At 41.4% G+C, this 21,904-nt stretch overlaps 1 protein-coding gene and 1 long non-coding RNA gene across 8 annotated transcripts in view; one reads left to right on the top strand and one right to left on the bottom strand.

Moving 5' to 3' along the window:
- Positions 1-21,904, bottom strand: part of Atp10b (ATPase phospholipid transporting 10B) — a 330,892-nt gene that overhangs the window by 183,618 nt on the left and 125,370 nt on the right. For 6 of the 7 annotated variants that reach the window (XM_087571592.1, XM_087571588.1, XM_087571589.1 and 3 more), the window contains 1 exon segment: positions 16,585-16,656. The gene's annotated coding sequence lies outside the window, so the exon portion shown is untranslated. 7 annotated transcript variants of the gene reach the window in all.
- Positions 1-21,904, top strand: part of LOC134480671 (uncharacterized) — a 135,497-nt gene that overhangs the window by 50,215 nt on the left and 63,378 nt on the right. The gene's annotated exons all lie outside the window — the stretch shown is intronic.

Here is a 21,904-nt window from a genome sequence, read left to right as displayed (position 1 = left end):
GAGCCTTGGTTGGCAATCCAGATCTGGAAAAGCACAGTACACGCTGCCCACCTCCTGTCACTTCGGCTTCACTCTTGGTCCTCATTAGAGGAGGCTGGGGCTCCACACAGCCCATTTGCTTAACGTACAAGGGTAGACGATCACTTAGATACTTGACAAATCCCGTCGGCTTCCTAAGATCTGTTGCCCCTCAGAGTACCATCATTCTCCCTGCTCCTGTGAAAGGTTACCAAGATTGCTTGGCTGTCAAGCTTCTGTTCTAAATGACTATATTTTCTATGAAGTCTGGCAGGGGAAGGTGCAGTGCGTATTACATAAGGCGCAGCCCAGTGTACCTGGAGTGGAGAGGGGCCCACATTTCACAGTTGCAGAACGTTTGACAAGGCCCACACAATTGCTCTATTAAATTAAACGACCATAGACTCCATCTGCGCACATAATCTCCACACAGGCTGGGCTTCTTTACAGCCAATAGCCTGCAGGTGTGCAAATAAGTGCTCATGGGCCACACCAGATGTCAGGGCCTAATTAAAATAGAGAATGAAAGTGCTCTTCCCTTGGTACTGAGCAGACAGTGCTGCTATGCTTCTTGGGATAGGAAATGGTAAAGATAGAAAATGTAATTCCAGTCGGAGACGCAAATGGCTGTGTGAAATCCACCTCCTGAGAACCACTTAGCATGGAGTGGCAAGTCAAAGGAAACCATTCTTCTCTTGTTCAAGGCCATTTTCACCTGGCCTCCACAATGCAATTAGTACTTCTGTGTTTTAGTTCCAGGGCAGGGGCCGTTAAGGCTCCCAGCTTGATGGTTCAGATGCTGGAGTCGGATGGTGTTGATTATGAGCAAGCTGTACTGTTCACAATTTTAACCGGGGGCACAGCCACGTCACCTGGATTCTTAGTGGAATTCTAAAGGCTGAGCAGAAAAGCTGGAGAGCTGTCAATCACCCAAGTAACAGGCAAGAAGTGATAGGGGGTAACTGCCATCCGGTCCCAGAGGAGGGCAGGGGAGATAGCTTTTTCCGGTAAAGTACTTGCTCTGAAAACTGGAAAATACCCAGTTTTTTTTTTTACTCAATACTCTGAGCTCAATACCCAGAAGTCACAAAAAGAGAACGATGGGTGTGCACTTGTGGTTTTAGGCCTGGAGAGGTGGGGCCAGGAGAATCCTTGGGGCTCGCTGATGAGCCAGGGAGACTCCTTGTCTCAAAGCAAAGCAAAGCAAAATAAAAAACCAGGAGGACAGTGCTTGAGGAATGACAGTAGAGGTTGACCTCTGGCTATGACATGCGCACGCGCACACATGCATATACACGTATTCACACATATAAAGAAAGAGAAGCCCATAGGAGCTGAGGAGTGTGGTGAAGTGAACACGTGTAATTGGCTGGGCTCTAAGTTCTCTCCCCCTTCCTTCCCCACCTCCCACTTGTATTAGTCTTCCTCAGCATTTCTCTCTTCGCTCTTTCTCACTCTCACCTCCTCCCCTTGCTCCTTAACAAGCCTTCTTCTTCCTATGTTGTAAATACATGGGCAATGGAGTCAGGTATATCTGAGTCTGAAGTCTGCTACTGAAGCTTCTCCACTAGACGGTTCTCCCACTCCCTATTTCTTGGGCCTAATTAAGAAATTGTATGAATTCTATTTGGAGGCATATCTCAAAAATATAAAATTATCTAAAATACTGTTAGCTCTTGATTAATTTCACCAGTGACTCTGATGGACATGCATGTATTTAAAAGGGATCTTTTTGCTTCTTTCCTGTAGCCCTCCGACATGCAGGCCCCAAGGAAACTTGGTGTCATATGTTTTTAATTTAATGGCTAAGTATTTCTGTTAGCATTGTTTTTTATAGAAAATGAAAGTGGCACCCCAAAACCATGGTTTCATAGATAAGGAGACACAAGATTGATTTCAACAATATCAGGGGTCTTTAGAAGTCATTCATTGGGTACCATGTGCTTGTTATTTAACGTGAAGACATGAATTTAAATCTTCAGAAACCATGTAAAAATCATCATATAACTGTAGCGCCCATGCTTCTTTGGTGAGACAAGAGACAGAAGCAGAAGAATTCTGCAGCAGTGCAAAGACGGCTGTCTCAAGCAAGGTAGAAGGTGGGGACCAACATCAGAAGCCCTCTAATCTGTACATGAACATTATGCCAAAGCCCCCAAGACACATGTTATGCACACATATTAAAAAGCAAAACAAATTACAGTAATGGAAAAACCATAGAATACGTGCTTTTTAGTTTGGGAAGCAATCATACAGGTGATATTTAAATGTCTAAGGGTGTAGAAGGAGCCAGCACTCATGTATTTGTTACACACTGGGGAGCTGCCACACACCAGGACCCACATTTCTTCTGTCATTTATTCCTTCTGCTCCCACTTCCTAAGGCTATGGACTCTCTAAATGTTTAGTAAATCTGCTAAAGGAACCAGGGCTGTGGTTTAAACACAGCTCTGGCCTCAGTTCCGGAGCTCCACGCCTTCAACTGTATCACAGTGTCCTTAGAAGGACACAGGGTGTCTGCACACTGCAAAGTGGCATGCAGTGACAGAGGTTGAGCTGCAGTGTCTACTTTATAAAAGAGACTTTATCCACTCAGATCAGTCCTGATAGGCAAACATGCACTTCTTCCCTTTACACCCAGTTGTATTTGGGATTCTCGCTAGGCATCATTTAATACCATAGAATATTTTAACCCTGAGCCTTGGGGTCTCTTAGTCATGTGGCGTGTGATTATGGAGTATTGTTATAAAGTTGGGTCAGGCTAGTAATCCCAGGTGCTTGGAAAGTCAGCGTAATCTTTGCTAACTGCAGGAGAATTGTACATTCAGGTCCTGGTTGGGATATAGAACGCATGCAAGGCCTGCCTAGGTAATTCTGTAAGACCCTCTTTCAAAACCAAAAAAGCAAACCAAAAACCCACACATCATTATTTGGCAAACTGCACATAACAAATTGGCTACTCTTCTACTCTTCTTTCAATGTCTCATATTACTCTTTCAAAAATATAGAATGTTTATTTTTGTTATATGTAGTTAAGTGTGGGACCATGATGTGAGATGCTTATGACAGTCAAATAAACTAAGATGTCTATCATTTCATGATGTCCATTATCTTATGTGTAAATGTTAACAAATCAATCTTAGGAAATTTCTAGTGTATTACTAGCCATATACTTTCCCCATGAGCTCTCTTTGCCTTCTTGCTTTGATCTAAGCAAGAAAGGATGAGAAAAGGACTTTGTGGCAGGAAGAACGGCAAAATGACCTCCAGGATTCCTGGCTGCTGTCATATATAAAATGGAACTCTTACAATTCATTAAGTACTCTTGTAGATATGGCTGGCAAGGGAATTGGTGGATCACTTCAAATTTCAACACAGTTGTCCTTAAAATAGATGAACCTGGATGACATGACTAGTCTCAAAGGGCTTCTCCTGGAAAGAGATTTGCAGCACAAGAGAGGTTTCCAACTGCTAGTGAATGCATGGATAGATGGACGGAGCCGCAGCGCACAGAATGTTGATGACATATAGGAGATAAGAGGGTCCCAGTTCTGACAGTTAGCAGGACATGTGAACTGCCATGCTATTGCTCCAAGGAACTGACTTGATTGACAGTCTGAGTGGGTTGAAAAGTGGACTTTCCCAAGATCCTGTAGCCATGTAGACCTAAGGAAGGAACCCAATCAGCCATACCTTCTCTGGACTTCTGCCCTACAGAAGTGGGGCTTGATAAATGGGTAGTGTTTTCGGCTGTGAAGTTTCTATAATTTGTAAGATAGTAATAGGAAACTAATACAGTGTTTAAAGTCATAAATGTTAGCCCTAATTATTTAAGTGTAATATATTATTACACATAATGCATTCAACTGAATCATTCACTGTATTTTTCACTCTCAGATGAGTGAATTTTACTGCTTATGAAGACCAAATCCACAGTCTAACAGCAATTATCGTAATAATCTAACATCCATTGTACAATTATGATGTGTTCATCTTGCTAAGTGCTTTCTACGCATTGACTCACTTAGTCTTCATAACCTTTGGAGTGGGCACATAGTGAATCATCTTACAAATGTGGAAACTAAAACATGGATGAGGATTATAGCCACCAGACATTGTGTTGCTTTAAGGAAAAGTCATTATCCAGTTGTAGCATTTATTAAAAACTAACACTTATCTTTTATTAAAAGGTGGGATTTTTCATCTGGTGTTGGTATATGCTTTTATGTTTTCATTTGTGTACCTGGAGGTCACATCTCCTCATTTTTGTCAGCGAGAGCACCACGGGGTAAAGTACAGACTAAGCCACAGTACTGTCTTTCTAAGTCTACTGAGGAATCAGTACCTCAGGGCTCAGAATACTCCTGCCATTCAAAAAGTCACCTCTTCTATTCTGTAAGTTGTACTGTTTTATTTGTAAACGGACAAATTACATTAACAGGGCATAGATGTAATGCTATGATTTATGAACACTGTGTGGGATAATTAAATCAGACTAATTACCATATCAATCATCTCAAATACGTATTGTTTTATATGGCTAGAACATTGAAAATTTACTCCCAGTGATTTTTGAAATCTTAGTTACTATATTTACATCAATGGGCAGTACCTCTTGAAGTCACAGAAAAGCTTATTCCTCCTCTATAACTGAGGATTTGTGTCCTTCTACCATCCTGTCCCAGTTCTCCTTCATACTCCAGTCTCTGAAACAACCCTTACACTGTTTGTTTCTCTTAAGTTCCATTATTGCAGCTTCCACAAGTAAACAAATACATGTGTAATTAGTGCTTTTCAAGATAGGATTGTTTTACCTATCAAAATATTCTTCAATTCCACTGATGTTGCCACAAATGACAAAATCTTCTTTTAAAGGGAGAATGATATTCTTTTTTTTTTTTTGTTTTTTTGTTTTTTTATTAACTTGAGTATTTCTTATATACATTTCGAGTGTTATTCCCTTTCCCGGTTTCCGGGCAAACATCCCCCTCCCCCCTCCCCTTCCTTATGGGTGTTCCCCTCCCAACCCTCCCCCCATTACCGCCCTCCCCCCATAGACTAGTTCACTGGGGGTTCAGTCTTAGCAGGACCCAGGGCTTCCCCTTCCACTGGTGCTCTTACTAGGATATTCATTGCTACCTATGGGGTCAGAGTCCAGGGTCAGTCCATGTATAGTCTTTAGGTAGTGGCTTAGTCCCTGGAAGCTCTGGTTGCTTGGCATTGTTGTACTTTTGGGGTCTCGAGCCCCTTCAAGCTCTTCCAGTTCTTTCTCTGATTCCTTCAATAGGGGACCTATTCTCAGTTCAGTGGTTTGCTGCTGGCATTCGCCTCTGTATTTGCTGTATTCTGGCTGTGTCTCTCAGGAGCGATCTACATCCGGCTCCTGTCGGTCTGCACTTCTTTGCTTCATCCATCTTGTCTAATTGGGTGGCTGTATATGTATGGGCCACATGTGGGGCAGGCTCTGAATGGGGGAAAATATCATCCTGAGTGAGCTAACCCAATCACAGAAAGACATACATGGTATGCACTCATTGATAAGTGGCTATTAGCCCAAATGCTTGAATTACCCTAGATCCCTAGAACAAACGAAACTCAAGACAGATGATCAAAATGTGAATGCTTCACTCCTTCTTTAAATGAGGAAAAAGAATACCCTTGGCAGGGAAGAGAATGATATTCTTATGAATTATGTGTAGAATATGTATATATATTCCACACAAAATGCACATATATAATATATATCATCCACACACTATATATAATACACACATATACATGTATATATAATTTTCTTCATATGTTAATCTCCTGAGACACTTAGGTTCTGAATTATCAAGTCTTTGGGTTAAAACACTTGGAGGCTGGGGTTGCGCTGCTGGGCCATACTAGAATTTGTTAGTTTTTCTGAAAAATGTTCATGAATTTTTCTGTCTGGGCTGTACCAATTTATTTTATTTACAAAGAAAACAGTAAAATTTAGAATAGGAGAGGTGACTTGTTTCCCAGGCTCCTCTAGATATTAGCCTCCAACTGGGTCATGTCCATGCATCTGTGTTGCCATATTTTGTTATTCTTAGCAGCTCCTTTCCTCCAGTCACTCAGGAAGTTAAGCTCATGTAGTTTCTTTGGTATACAGATGCCTGGGCTGTGGTCAGGGGTGAGTCAGAGATGTCTTAAAACTCAGAGAGTTTTAAGAACCCAACCCTGAAGGCTGTTGGGTTAAGTATTCCTGTTGGAATCTGCAAGGTAAAGTCCCAAGGGAGTAAACAATGAGCTGACAATTTTGAGCAGTTGCTAACACATGGGTGAACTGGAAAATCTGGACCACACTTAGCAAAGAAGACCCCAAAGCTCTTAGTTTTGTGCGGCTGATTTGATGAGAAGATCACTAAATTTGAAGTCAGAAAAACTGAGAATCTATTCAGTGCTTTTACTTAGATTGTGCTATTGTTCTGAGACCTGCAGGTTGAACAGAGCCTCTCTAGAGCTCAGGACAGTGATCCAAGATCCTCCTCAAGATTGATGCTGAGGATTTTGATAGCTATAGAATCACCCAAGGAGCTCTGAAAAGTAGACACACTTATTCCCTAGATTCAGAGACTCAGAAACAATTTATAGGCGTGGCTAGGGGGGAGTGTGTAGTGTACACAGATATTGTAGTAACTATCCACCAAGGCAGTAGGAGATCTGTAACACTGAGATCATGAAATCAGGTCACACAGGTAGCAAGGATCCAGCCATGTACATCTCAGCTAGATTCTAAGTAAGACGAGGTCTGAGTCACTTTTATCTCTGCTACAAGGATGCTGGGACTAATGAGAATGTTCATTTATTCCACAGCATACTTAATGTATTCGGTGTTAGGTACATAAGCAGCTCCGTTGTACAGCTGCAGAAATATGGATATGGAGTAGTTATCTCCAGGTTTGCACGGCTAGGAAGAGTCAGATCTAGACCTTGACTCCAATTCTCTTTCATTCCTGACAACCAGCTCTTGTTTATTTCTCAGTAAAATGGTATCATGCTTTGGATAAGACACCCACAGGGAACCATCTCTGTTCTGGCCAGTGGTCACAAGATGCCTGACCTGTTAACTCCTTTGAATATAAAGCAGAATACTCAAAGGTCATTTAAACATGGAATTTCTATGTAGGAACAACAAAGTTTCTTCACAAAATCCAATATGGTAGCTCTGAAGGCAGTTGGGTTGTTTGCCATTGTAAAGGTGGGGGAATTCACACAGATACCAGGTCCCTTTTTTCTATTCATACACACATTTTCCATTTAGTATTTTCTTCTACAGTTAGGGTATCACAGCAGACCTTCCTAGGGATTTAATTGAGCCTGCTGCCTTCTTCTGCTATGGTTCATTAGCGACTTCTCCAGTATAACCCCAGGAGGTATACATACAAAGTAAATGATGCTGGTCTTTAGCTTTGCCCTGAAGGATGAGTGACTGGAGGTCTTGGCAAAGTAATGACAGCTAATGAAGACTAAATGCTTCTTAGATTGGGCTAGCTGTGCCTGCACCCTCTACGCATCATCACTGTGTTCCTGGAGGATCAGAAGTCTTAAGTGGGCATCAGGAACAGAGAGATGCAGGCTTCTGTTCTTCATCGCATTTCCATGTGACTGCAGGCAGCTCTCAACCTTGCTAGGGTATTCAGAAATTTGTACAAACAAAATATGAGTAAAAAAGGAGCCTTTGTTTCCTCCCATGGTGCTGTTAGTCTTCAAAGAGGCACGCTATTGATAAGCTGCAAAAGATGATGGCCTTTGCCAAGACATGACTCTATGACCCATGCCTCTCCTCTTCAGGAAAGTTGTGGGTCATTCTTTTTCCTGAGAAGATGAGGGTTTTCTGGCCAGGAGGTAGAGAATTCATCCATGAAGGATTTATTGCCTCAGGTTTCTCACTTTCAGTTTGAAATCAGAAGATAAATCTTTAGTGTCTCCTTTTTGTTTTGTTTGGGTGTTCTTTTTTATAGGCAAAGCAGGTCTAAACTTAGACTCTAGCTGTGTATGGCTCTGTGTGTGAAGGTCAAATCCTGGTTGCTTTCCCCAGGGATCCTCTCTTCCCTGCCTTGCTTTGACTTCTAGTCAAGTTCACAGTCTTAAGGTTGCAGAGCCACTCCGTCCCTGGTTGTAGTTGTGTGCCATGAATAATGCCAGCCATTGAGAGGAAATCACGCTGGTGCCTTGCCACCTATTGCTCGCATCAATACTTCCCTGTCCTACCAGGCTCCTGTAGAGATTTCTGAATCTTCTGAGTCAAGAAGACAGAACTGGTTTGTTCAACTCCTTTGAACGTGGCCCTCCCCATGATGTACTTTGGCCCTGTAGAGATTACTAAGCCATGGTTGTTTATCAGCCAGGGCTGTTTATCCCCAGACTTTGTGTGGACATAAGTCTTCCCAAGCCATGCCTATATATTCCAGCCAAAAGAGATTCCATGTCCAAAATTTCAAGGGGGACATCATACAGGACTAGCAGATCTAATACTCTCATATTTTTGAAAACATAGCTAAGTAGTGCTTATGAGAGCAATCAGTCCATGTAAATACTGTACCCTTACTTCAATTTTATAGTGATTTATGCCTCCCTTTTCACAGCTTATGCCTCTTCCCATAAGCTTTTAACCTTTAAGAGCAACTGTCATAGTGTAGGGCCAAAGAACATGGGAAATGCCTTGCACATATGAGATTTGGGCTGTAGTAATACCTTAAGTTTTTGTTCTTAGTGTAATTCCAGTTTCAAACATCTTGATTGGTTTGAACAATATAATGGACCAAGTAATGTTGTTCCCACATTTCATACTTCAACTCCATCCATGAAGCCCAGCAAGTCATTTTGTCTTCTGCAAGAAATTTAATCTGTCAAGTGAAGACAGCAATTATAGCTACCTCTCAGAGCCATTGGAAAAAGTGTGGTTCCTCAGTAATCACCCAGTGAGCCAAAACTTTTACAACAACTGTCCAGAGACTCCAAGGTATATAAGTTAGGAGATTTAGGAATATTTGCAAAGGGGGTGGGTGGTAGATACATCAAGGAGTCTCATGACCTCTCATCAAGCTATAGATCCTTTGAGGCTCAGGACATTGTTTTCTCCCTTGCTTCAGTATCTCCACTGCCTAGAACATGGTGGGTTCCTGATCAATATTTAATGAATTAATAAGACAGAAAGTCCTAAGTTCAAATTCCAGGGTTATTATTTCTTGTATTGGATGAGTTGTCATCTCTAATGATGAGCTTGTATTTTTATGAAATTGTGAGGAACAAACTTTCAGGGACAAATTTAAGACATGGTAACTAGAGGAGCTGGTATTGTTTGCTCAGTATGTGCTAGGTGCCTCCTAAATACTTTCTGTAGACTACATCATTTTATTCTCACAATACCTCTGTGAGGTTTGGTCCAGTTACAACTGTTCCATAGATGGCATAGTTGATGTTCAAAGAGATCAAGAGGCATTCAGGTAATACAACTACCGATGGTGTCCCAACCCAACTCAGGTACATTTTCTCCATATTCTTGGTTTCCATATTTTTTTTCCCTTTTTGAGACTGGGTCTCGTTCATGGAGTTCAGGCTGACCTTGATTCATTTAGTTGAGGATGACTTTAACTTCTGATCCTACTGCTTCCGCCTTCCTAGTGCTGGGATTACAGGTGTGGTTTATGCAGGCCTAAGGATCAAACACAAAACTTCGTGTATTCTAGGCAAGAAAGCTATCCACTAAGCTACATCCCCAATCATAAGTCACCATGCTCTAGGCTTTCTATAAGTTCTAGTAAAATAGGAATTTAAAAGTAGCCTCTGATGTAGATTTCTCCTGAGAGACACACCCAGAATACAGCAAATACATAGGTGAATGCCAGCAGCAACCACTGAACTGAGAACAGGACCCCCGTTGAAGGAATCAGAGAAAGGACTAAAAGAGCTTGAAGGGGCTTGAGATCCTATATGAACAACAATGCCAAGCAACCAGAGCTTCCAGGGACCAAGCCACTACCCAAGACTATACATGGACTGACCCTGGGCTCCAACCTCATAGGTAGCAATGAATAGCCTAGTAAGGGCACCAGTGGAAGGGGAAGCCCTTGGTCCTGCCAAGACTGAATCCCCCCAGTGAACGTGATTGTTGTTGGGAGGGTGGTAATGGGGGGAGGATGGGGAGGAGAAGCCCATATAGAAGGGGAGGGGAAGGGGTTACGGGGATGTTGGCCCAGAAACTGGGAAGGGGAATAACAATCGAAATGTGAATAAGAAATACTCAAGTTAATAAAGATTAAAAAAAAAGTAGCCTCTGCTATTATTGTTGTGGCATTCTAAGTTAGATTATTTTGTTGTGACGCTTGACACAAGTGAAAACTCCAAGCAACCTAGTTAGTTTCATGATTAAAAGACTATGCTCACTCTAGAAAAATCTTGCTTAGTCAGAACTCAGAGGCTGGGGTTTCGGTGTGTGTGTGTGTGTGTGTGTGTGTGTGTGTGTGTGTGTGTGTGTGTGTGTCTGTGTCTGTGTCTGTGTCTGTGTCTGTGTGTCTGTGTGTGTATGTGTGTGTGTGTGTGAGTGAGTGTGTCCTCCTGGACAGAATGCTGTATGCCTTCAGAAGCCATTTCAATTAAGCAGCTGTTAATTGTTGTCCTCAGACCTCAGGAGGCACTAGGGAGGCAGGTTTCCATGGCAAGTGAGCTCTGAGTGATCTTACGAGATGGGTCAAACAGGAGAGAGCAGTTGTCAGAGCGTGGCCTCATGTCCTAACACATGAAAGCAAGTCACAAAGTTAGGGAAGACTAGAGATGCCCTGAGCCACGGGGGTCATCTAGTCCCAGTTCAGGAAACTTGAGAGGATATCTAGAACTAGCTAAGCAATGGAGATGACACATGAGTTGGAACCCCAGGGTGTTCACTCTAGTTTGTCCGTCATTCAATCATCATTTTCTGGTGACAGTGCCCAGTTTTGGGAACTGACCCATACAAGTTAAATGTTTGAGCTCATGTTCTCCCTACCATACCGTGCTGTCATGGACAGGGGACACTTGTGATATTTCAGATAAAGGTTGGTAGATAGCCCATGGTAGATCTCTTATCCACACTTTCCATATTTTCATTGGGAAATCCAAAAATGGAAGGTAAGTCCTTCATTCTTCTAGACTTCAAGGAAATTTGCACAATATTTCTCTCTTACTAGCTTTGCAGGGCTTAGTTAGCTAAGGTATCAAGTACTGGAGCAAGGAGAACCCATAAATCACACTGGAGAAAAAAGGAAGTATTATGTTTCTGCTTTTCAATGACATACCTCACAACCTAGTGCCATCAGTGAGTACTATGTTACTAGAAATTTAGAAACACATATGGAGAAAGTAAAATGTTTGCAAAAAATTTATGTCATGGATATGGTTTTTATTTTTATACCGTGCTTATAAAAACAAATCAGAATCAAACTAAATATTTGGTACTTGGGGACCAAATATGTGTTTTTAGTTCATTCATACAATAGAATATTATGTAAAAATAAAAACAATAGCCAACAACTAACCACAATAATGACCCACCAGGCAAGATACCCAAATGGGATAATAGTAGCACTTTTATCTTGGGGTTACCAACCAACAGCTGTCTAAATGATCATAAAGCCTGCTAAATTGTAAAAAAATTATAATTCATACCTGGTACTGTAAACCTGGACAGCTACCCATGGCTAGAGAAGTCATAAGCCCCAGAAGAGAACCCACTGCAGTAATTTTCCTAAATTAATATACTTTCTAAATGTATTCTAAATACTTATATGCACATGTATACACTTGTTAATCCTTATCACAGAAGGTTCTATTGCCACTGATAAAGACTATTACAGAGATTCAAAATTGTCAAAATACAGAGAACAAGCATTCGTGGGCATCTGACAATGAAATTTTTACCTCTAAGGCTCAGATAACATCACAAAGGAGGTAGAAGGATTATAAGAAAACCAGGATTTTGCTGCTACATGGTATCCCCTTGAAATGCTCACATGTAACAGTATAGTTGTCTGAACAAGACTGATATAATATACAAGTTGACATGCCAGTGTCCCACACCTAGATGGAAAGTTGCAGGAAGTCAATAGTTATATAGAGAGGGAGACTCAGTTTCCTTTAGGGTGAATTCAAACATGAGTTGTACAATGTCTAGTGGTCAGTCCTCAATGCTTGTACACAGAAGCAATGCTAAATAAACTCTATAGTTTGTATATGCATATCTATCTATCTATCTATCTATCTATCTATCTATCTATCTATCTATCTATCTATATGTATATCTTATTTTTATGCATGTATACATGCACATAATATATAATATTATATGTATATATATATATAGTTGGTAAGCTATCTGGGTTTAAAAAAGTAGAACATCTGGAGAACTTAATTTTTTTCCCCATCTTTATTGGTTTATTTTTTTTTATTTTTTTTTTTTTATTATCTTGAGTATTTCTTATATACATTTCAAGTGTTATTCCCTTTCCCGGTTTCCGGACAGACATCACCCTCCCCCCTCCCCTTCCTTGTGGGTGTTCCCCTCCCAAACCTCCCCCCATTGCCACCCTCCCCGCATAGTCTAGTTCACTGGGGGTTCAGTCTTAGCAGGACCCAGGGCTTCCCCTTCCACTGGTGCTCTTACTAGGATATTCATTGCTACCTATGGGGACAGAGTCCAGGGTCAGTCCATGTATAGTCTTTAGGTAGTGGCTTAGTCCCTGGAAGCTCTGGTTGCTTGACATTGTTGTACTTTTTTTCCCCATCTTTATTAACTTGAGTATTTCTTATTTACATTTTGATTGTTATTCCCCTTCCCGGTTTCCGGGCCAACATCCCCCTAACTCCTCCCCCTCCCCTTTTATATGGGTGTTCCCCTCCCCATCCTACCCCCATTACCTCCCTCCCCTCAACAATCCCGTTCACTGGGGGTTCAGTCTTGGCAGGACCAAGGGTTTCCCCTTCCAGTGATGCTCTTTCTAGGCTATTCATTGCTACCTACGAGGTTGGAGCCCAGGGTCAGTCCATGTATAGTCTTTGGGTAGTGGCTTAGTCCTGGAAGCTCTTGTTGGTTGGCATTGTTGGGGAACTTAATTTTTAATTAAACATTGATTATGTATTAAATATATTTTTATTGTAACATGAACTTCCTACTTAGAATATACACAGAGGTCCTTTTAAAGCAACAAGGAACAGCATGCTAGAATGTACGAAGTCTCTCTTTGAGTCCTCATTTGCATATTGATGTGTTTTTCAATCAGTGTCATACTTAGGGTCTCTATTGCTGCACTATGACCAAGCAAGTTGGGGTGAAAAGACTTCCTCATTGCTGCTCATTGCCAAAGGAAGTTAGGACAGGAACTCAAGTGGAGCAAGAACCTGGAGGTAGGAGATGATGCAGAGGTCATGGACAAGTGAGAGTTTGTGTAGTGTAGTAGAAGCCAGAGTTCTCAAACCAGACCAATGACTCCTTTCAATGAATGTTTGCAAGCAAAGAAGTGTGGACAAAGGGTATATGTAGGACATGCTGTGAAATACTATAGCTTCCACAATGAGAGATTTTCTTTTGGGGGGAGATGGATGGAAGCCAGGTACAAAGGGGAGATGAGTGCGGTTGGGATACGTGAACATAAAAAGTCAACAAAAATTTAAGTAATAAAAAGAAATATATAAATATAAGAAAAATAAATAGAAAATAAATATATGGCATATATTATATCTATATATCCCATATCCATGCTGCCTAGGACCAATGACAAAATAGTTTTCCTGGTAAGCCCAGATTCTGTGGACACAGTCACAGAATCACTCCTAGTGAAGTTTATTTTTTAAATTAACAATTGCGATCTGCATATATATATGTATATATATAATCAATAATGCATTATTTGCAAATGTGTACACTGTGGAACAGCTAAATAGAGCTAATATATTACCATATATATTTCCTTATGAATTTGTAGTCTTTTTTGTGAAGTCAACACTTGAAACCTACACTTTGTGGTTTTCAAGAAGAAAATGATAAATCTGGTTTAAAGTAAGACAGGCCTTCGTCTAAATGCCAGCACTGCGCATTCCTAGTTGTGCTCCCTTGAATAAGAGGTTCCCTGTGCTGTGCTTTCTTTTTCCCTTCGTAGTGGCCGTATTCATGTAAGAGGTCAGAGTGAAGAGCAACTGGCAAAAGCCCTGGGTGGCAGGCTGGGGTCGCTCCTTAATACAATAGAGCACTTGAACTCATTCTTCACACCTCAATGAAGTTTATGTTTCTGACTAATGTTTCTTCAGTTCATCGTGAAGTTTACTCTTTGTAATTGATTCAACTTTTATTCCCCAAGTGCATACACATACTGGTATTCCTATAATAGACACTTGCTGTGTACTAGGGAGCAACAGGTAGCAAAGAGCTTGCTCCGGCTCGCAGCAGGCTTATTGCCTGGATGAAGGGATGATACTGGAGGTAAAGACATGAACAGCCGTGCTGGTCGCTTGCCTTAACAGCAATCTCCTTAGTGCTCTTAGCATGGTTTGTCTCCTTCCCTTCCTCCTTTCACCTTATCTTTCCTTTCTCTTAACAGGAGTCCAATGTCTGGCAAGCATATCCAGAAGGGTTCTGTTCTGGTAGCCCACAGACAGAGTCATGAGTCTACTTCTGATGACTCTTTCCTTGGCAAAGTCGGGGGATTACTCATAGACCCAGAATGGTCACCAAAGGGATAACCATGTATGTTGAGAAAGATTTGTATAAGAATGTTTTGATATGACCTAAAATAAATATTTTTAAAGAAGGGATTGAATAAATAGGTTGCCTTTGTTACCTGAGATATAATCTAACCCACAGTAAGAGTGATGTATACACATGAAACACACACGCATACAAACACTGCAAAGGGAATATGTCTGTGATATATAGTTGAACTTAAAATGCAGTTATCAAAGTAAAATATACATACATCATTAAGTGTACAATGTATACTTTGTATATGTAACCTGTAAGGAAACTTCAGGAGTATGTATATGTATATTTATATGTTTACGGATCTATAGCCCATATCCTCGTTATCACTCTTACCACCTGGAGAATCTAAGTCAAAGAATATAGTAGTAGGTAAATATTTCATCTTGCCTGGGTATAATTTATGCTATAGTTGGTGGCCTTCAAGGCCCAGTTCAAGCGCTGTCATGGATGTTTGAGATAGATCTGTAAAAGTGATTTGGAGGATAATGGAGTCTTTATGAACCAATTCAACTACATCCTATAATTGCCCAAATATATGTCCAGCTTACATCTGACATTTAAAACTTAATAGGAACAATTTAAGGACATGTTATTTTCTATGGCCATGCAAAGTAATCTCCTAGGTGTGTTGGAGTTTGTGCTCAGAAAAATAAATTTGAGAATCATGCTAATAGAGTGTGCTCCTACAGGTAATTTCACAGCACCAACTAAAATCCTTTAGCTGATCCCCTACTCCCACTCCAACCCTGATATCTAGGCGTTCTTTTCTAGTACTTCTCTTCCGACAGGTGGAATGTTTTATTAAGCATCCAGCATCTCTGGAGCTATGTACATCTTTGTGAAGATCCCAGACAAATTAGAAAGTCAAATTAGCAATGCATATTTAATGCTGCTTTGTAGTTTTTTTTTAAGTTGGCGGCAATGTTTACTCTTTGAGGGGGAGTTTATAATTATGCAAATTGAAGAGACAGTCTGCCTATGGTATAATGATAATGACTTGGGTTTTATATCCAGAGTCAAAGTATTTCTATTCTTTTCTTAACTTCACCTGTGACTTGAGGGGAGGTTAGTCAAGGCTGTGCTCCTGCTTCTTCAGCTGGAGACCTTGGAAGTGGGTATTCATCAGCTTGATCTTAGAAGAAGGACTGATAAAATTTGCATTGCCTTTATAAACATTCACCCTCTCGTCTCCTTTCTAATAAGATACTCACTTCGTTTACGTTTCTACTTTGCTCCAGAAGACCCTGGTGTTTCAGAGGTACCATCTCTAGATTCATGAGCATTAATGACTAATTTCAGACAATCATGACGGCTGGTTCCACATTCTCTGTCGCAAGAGCGTGTGACACATTCAGATAAATGAACACAAGTAGAAGCTTGCTTGGGGTTTTCTAAAAAAGTGCATTAAAAGGAGAGATATGGAAGAGATATCTGTCTGATGTTGTCAGAACCAGGTCTTGGTGGGATTTTTATTTGTCTCCACTCTCTCTATGGACTTGCTCTATCTTTGGACTTTCTGTTATACAAGTAAATAACTTAAAATATTGTTCAAACGGTGCAGAGCCTGTATTCTCTGTTATTTAAAGATAAGCACATGATATGTATCCTGATACTTTCTGAATTGCTCAGTGATGTATGCTTATATTATACATATGTCAACATTGCAGAGAAACGTAAGCCATAGCCATATATTGGCATCTGATTTACCTGTGATGTCAGCCGATTCTTGCCTAAGTGCACCGAAGGAATCTCTCATGGGCACCATGGGAGTCTCTACTGTATGATCAACCAATGAGAAGAAAACCTACCTACAATTCAGACTCTTTCCTTCACTGGGATACGTTTCTCCAGCCAGTCATGATCTTCCTGCCACTATGAGGCTGAAAGACACAGGAGAGAAAATAAATATAAAATGTGCAATCTCATTTTGGCAGTAATTAAGTATTTTGCCCTTTTCCTTCCAGCTGGATGACTCCAGCTACAAATAAACTTCACAAGCAGGCTGGACATTTTCCCAGGAAGCTGCTTCAATGGCAACTGTTTGCTCTGATCAGGGAATCGGGTCTACTGTTTTATCTGCCAACATGAAGAATACAAATGATGTTCCGTGTTCCCTTGGATGTCAATCTAAATGCCTCTTCACTCCATGGGACACATCTCCGTTCAAGTGCTTGGTGCATTTCAATTTTGCCACATAGACAGGTTCAGAAAGAAGATGAGATTTTTATCCAACTTAATGAAAGTAAGATCTTAAACTTGTGTTGAAAACGTGGAAGAAAAGAGAAGGTCTATTTCTATGGAGCTAGATGTGGAGAAGATGAATTTCTGGTCTCTCTCTCTCTCTCTCTCTCTCTCTCTCTCTCTCTCTCTCTGTGTGTGTGTGTGTGTGTGTGTGTGCCTGTCTGTATACTGTCTGTCTTGCAGTGAAACAGTCTTTCCTAGAAATGACTGTATAAAAAAGACCAGAGCAGGGGCTGGGGATTTAGCTCAGTGGTAGAGCGCTTACCTAGGAAGCGCAAGGCCCTGGGTTCGATCCCCAGCTCCGAAAAAAAGAACCAAAAAAAAAAAAAAAAAAAAAAGACCAGAGCAATGGCAGTATCAATAGACATACTAACATTTAAGGAGAAAAATTTCATGTAGGAAATGCCTACCTGTAGACAAAGAGTCACAGGCAACTAATGACTTCTGAGGGAAGGAGGATTAGCCTTTCCCAGGGATGAGCCTAGTTATTGGTTGTCCAATGCAAAGTGAAACCTTGCAGCAAAACCTTGAAACCATATAGCGAAACATACACATATACAACAAAACAAAACAGACCCAGCAGAACCTATTTATAAACATTTATGCACACACATACATATATGTAGTTAGCCTTGGAACCATATCCTCACATATAACCAAAGACTCTGCACAATCTATTTATGATTATACACATGTATACATATACACATATATGTAAAATAATAAAGAAAAAAGAGGTTAACAGTTTGAGAGTAGAGGCCATGGGAGGGATTCTAGGAAGGATAGCTGGGAGGGGCTGGAGATGGGAAAAAGAAGAAGGAAGTGATGTAATTCTATTTCTACTAAAAATATTAAAAACCTTTCTGCTTCAGAGGAAATGGAGTGGTCCTGCAAAGAACCACTGAGGGGCTATCTAAATCGTTCTAAGAAGATAAAGATCACAAACACACATACAAACACATGCATAGACATGTGTGTACATAAACAGGCACATGCACACCTTCATGTGTACTCAGATGTATATACGTACATATACACACATGCTCACAAATATACACATACTTAAACACACTCTCACATACATGCGTGTACACTCACACACACATACACACACACACACACACACACACAAACACATGCAAATGAGGGCTTTAGATGCAAGCAGATCTTCTTTCAGAAAGATCTGGTCAGATGTAGTCTGGTTCTAGCTGACTCTAGTTGTCTCTTCGCAGGGCACTGCTGACTTAAGCCTACAATGGGTCTTTATTTCCTTCATCTTGTCTTGCTAACCTGGTCATCCCTATGCCGGGTGTCTCTGCTGACGTGTGACAGAAATGATCACATACAACATTGACTGACCTGTCCAGGGTCCAATTTACTCACCATGAGTCACTGAATAAGGGTCAAGAAGAAACCAGCTCCAGTCCCCAACCCTAAATTGATCTATATTCAAATGTTGAAAAGTTTTATACTAAAAGATTATAGATTTCACATTAAAAAAGCTTGAAAGGACAGTCTATACAGTCTTCTTTCCCACATGATGACACAGGGTGTGTGAGTGGTGTCTGCAGTCTCTAAGCAGGGCAAGGTTGCTTCTTTTGCTCTATCCTCCATGTGATCTTCTTTGCTCACTTCTGCCACCTGCTGGGCTAACTGCAAGCCTAGTGAATGGTCAACCTCTGCTAAGCCCATCTTGCCCCACAGTGGCTGCATCTGAAAGACTTGGGTATAGCCAGGTTCCCATCTCAGCCTCCAGTCCCTCCATAAACACCATTGCGTGGCTTTCTTTTATTTTTGTCCATACCCTTGGCTCTATTGTCTAAATCCCTTTCACAAAGCATACATTATTTATTAGATTAGGAAAAAAATGGGTTTGTAAGTACATTTGTGCAAAATGAAGCTTTGCTGTTTCCGTCTGGGGGCAGAAAGAGGACGAAAGCTGGGGCTCCATGTATCAGGCAATGCAGAGAATATCAGAAGAGTTGGCTATTGTGATCGTCCTCAATTCTTGTCCTCTCTTGACTTTAGTTCCCATGGCTACCAGATAGGGAGGTGCTGCTGGGTCACAAGTTAGGAGCTGGTGATCCATGGGTTATGGTTATAGCCAGTTATTTGGGCTCTATCCTTCTTTTGCTAAGTAAACACAACTAAAGGGAATGTCTCAATGAATAATCCAGATTACAGACTTCCCAGGACTTTAACAGTTCAACAGTGTTTTTCTCCCTAAATTCGTGCATAATGATGGGGAACATGAGTCCTCCCATTCTTTACCCACTCTGAGAGCACATACTTATAGGCTATTCACTTTTTATTGTCCCTATGTCTTTGCCTTGCCTCACTGGAACTTTCTCTTGATGCCCTTGGATGAGATAGACCTCCGGACCCTCCTTTTATGAGAAGCGGATGATAACTGAGTAGCGGAGATAACTTGAAGCATTCTTTTAAACCTTAAGGAATTGTTCCTCCTTCCTGTGGGCTAAGCTGGGAAGCAGCATAGTGTGAGGGCCTTTGTGAAGAGCCCTATACACAGTCAAACCTGAAAAGGCAACAGCCTGGCTTTGAAAGTAGCAGAAATTTTCTTCCCTTAGGGTTGGTAGCTGATTCTCTAAGTAATTTGCAATTCAAGTGTCTCTTTGTTTTGTATGAAAATTTGCTGCTATTTGGAAAGTGGGGACGAGCTAAATTGCATCCTGCTGGTTTTACTTTGACTGTATCAAAAAAGAAACTGTTAATCTGGTTCCATAATTAACTTCCCTGTTTTAAAAAGGCCCTGGGAGAGAGTCCAGAGAGTGGCTGTCAACTCCCTGCCTCTCCACTCAATAATGTTGTTCAATAGGATGCCCTGAAAGGAGAATGGTTCCAGGTGGAGAGGGCTCTTGATTATCTCTCTGATCTTCTGTGTCCTTTATCCCTATCCAACCAAATTTAGTGAGTTCCCACTGCAGGTAAGGCATCAGATTAGTTGGGGGTATCAAGATAATAAATCCCTGACTAGCTGCCAGGGAACATAGTTAATTTTCCATCCATCTGTCCATCCATCCATTCATCCATCCATCCATCCATCCATCCATCCACCCACCCACCCACCCACCCATCATCTATACAGAACTCCCCTCCCTTTAAGATATGTAGTTTCTTTTTCCAAATCTCATGAGAAGCACTTGTATGTGAGAAATACAACACAGACTTAATCATCATTTAAAATTCCTAAAATGAAAAGATAACTTTTGACACAAGGCATAGAGTTAGCACCACTGAAAAGAAGGCACAGAAATTGGCTCTGGCCCCTGAGTTATCTGTGACCTTGCACATGCTTAGACCTGTTCATGAAATGCTCAGGGAAACAAGTGGAAGTAGGTGGTGATTATTACATTTGAAGGCTATTTGGACCAGAGTAGATGGCTTGCACTAACATTAAGAACTGATGTGAGCCCTGCTAGAGACTTTGCTAGGCACCTTCCGCTTACTATTTTGATGGAACCCCATAAAGCCAAGCAGTTATCACTGGCTTCAGGTTACAGTGAGCAACCAGATCCAAGTCAGGTCCCAGGGGACACAGAGCTGTCATACCAGTCCCCTGACCTGTGATGGTTTGGGCTGCTGACGGTGAGATGTGACTGTTGACTGAAAACCAGGTAGACCTTGGGGGGTTGGGGCGTTGCTACTGAGGATTTGTTGTCACTGAGTGAGGCAGAAAATTCCAAATAAGACTGTCTTAAGTACTCGAAGTATCACTGTTACTTTTATTAGGATTTGCCCAGGAGATTTCTATAGATAGCCATTCCAGTGTTTCCCATTATTCTGATTTGACTCATACTCAAGCTGGCTGTGTAGTTAGCATTCTTTTAACCCCACCAGAGGTTAAAAACATCACACATATTTTGGGCAGCAAGATGAAGGAGGAAAGAACCCCTGCTACTTTAGAAAATATGTCCTGGTTTTTCAACGTAATACTTTTACTTCTGTCTCATTTGCCAAACCTTGGTCACATGATCACATAGAGCTTTCAGAAAGCATAGGCAGGCAACCTAAAGTCAGGATGCTCAAGAGACAGAAGCCCTTCCTCTCACATTGTACAAAACTCAAGTGGAATAAAACTCAGATGCAAGATACCAAATGATGAAAGGTTTTGGAAAAAAACAGGAAACTGTGAGCTAACCCAATCACAGAAAGACATACATGGTATGCACTCATTGATAAGTGGCTATTAGCCCAAATGCTTGAATTACCCTAGATGCCTAGAACAAATGAAACTCAAGAGGGATGATCAAAATGTGAATGCTTCACTCCTTCTTTAAAAGGGGAACAAGAATACCCTTGGCAGGGAAGGGAGAGGCAAAGATTAAAACAGAGACTGAAGGAACACCCATTCAGAGCCTGCCCCACATGTGGCCCATACATATACAGCCACCCAATTAGACAAGATGGATGAAGCAAAGAAGTGCAGACCGACAGGAGCTGGATGTAGATCTCTCCTGAGAGACACAGCCAGAATACAGCAAATACAGAGGCGAATGCCAGCAGCAAACCACTGAACTGAGAATAGGACCCCCGTTGAAGGAATCAGAGAAAGAACTGGAAGAGCTTGAAGGGGCTCGAGACCCCATATGAACAACAATGCCAAGCAACCAGAGCTTCCAGGGACTAAGCCACTACCTAAAGACTATACATGGACTGACCCTGGACTCTGACCTCATATGTAGCAATGAATATCCTAGTAAGAGCACCAGTGGAAGGGGAAGCCCTGGGTCCTGCTAAGACTGAACCCCCAGTGAACTAGACTGTTGGGGGGACGGCGGCAATGGGGGGAGGGTTGGGAGGGGAACACCCATAAGGAAGGGGAGGGGGGGAGGGGGATGTTTGCCCGGATACAGGGAAAGGGAATAA

The sequence above is a fragment of the Rattus norvegicus genome, chromosome 10 (genome assembly GCF_021556685.1).
Source record: "Rattus norvegicus strain SHRSP/BbbUtx chromosome 10, alternate assembly SHRSP_T2T, whole genome shotgun sequence".
Lineage (NCBI taxonomy): Eukaryota > Metazoa > Chordata > Mammalia > Rodentia > Muridae > Rattus > Rattus norvegicus.
This window is presented reverse-complemented; position numbering and strand designations above follow the sequence as displayed.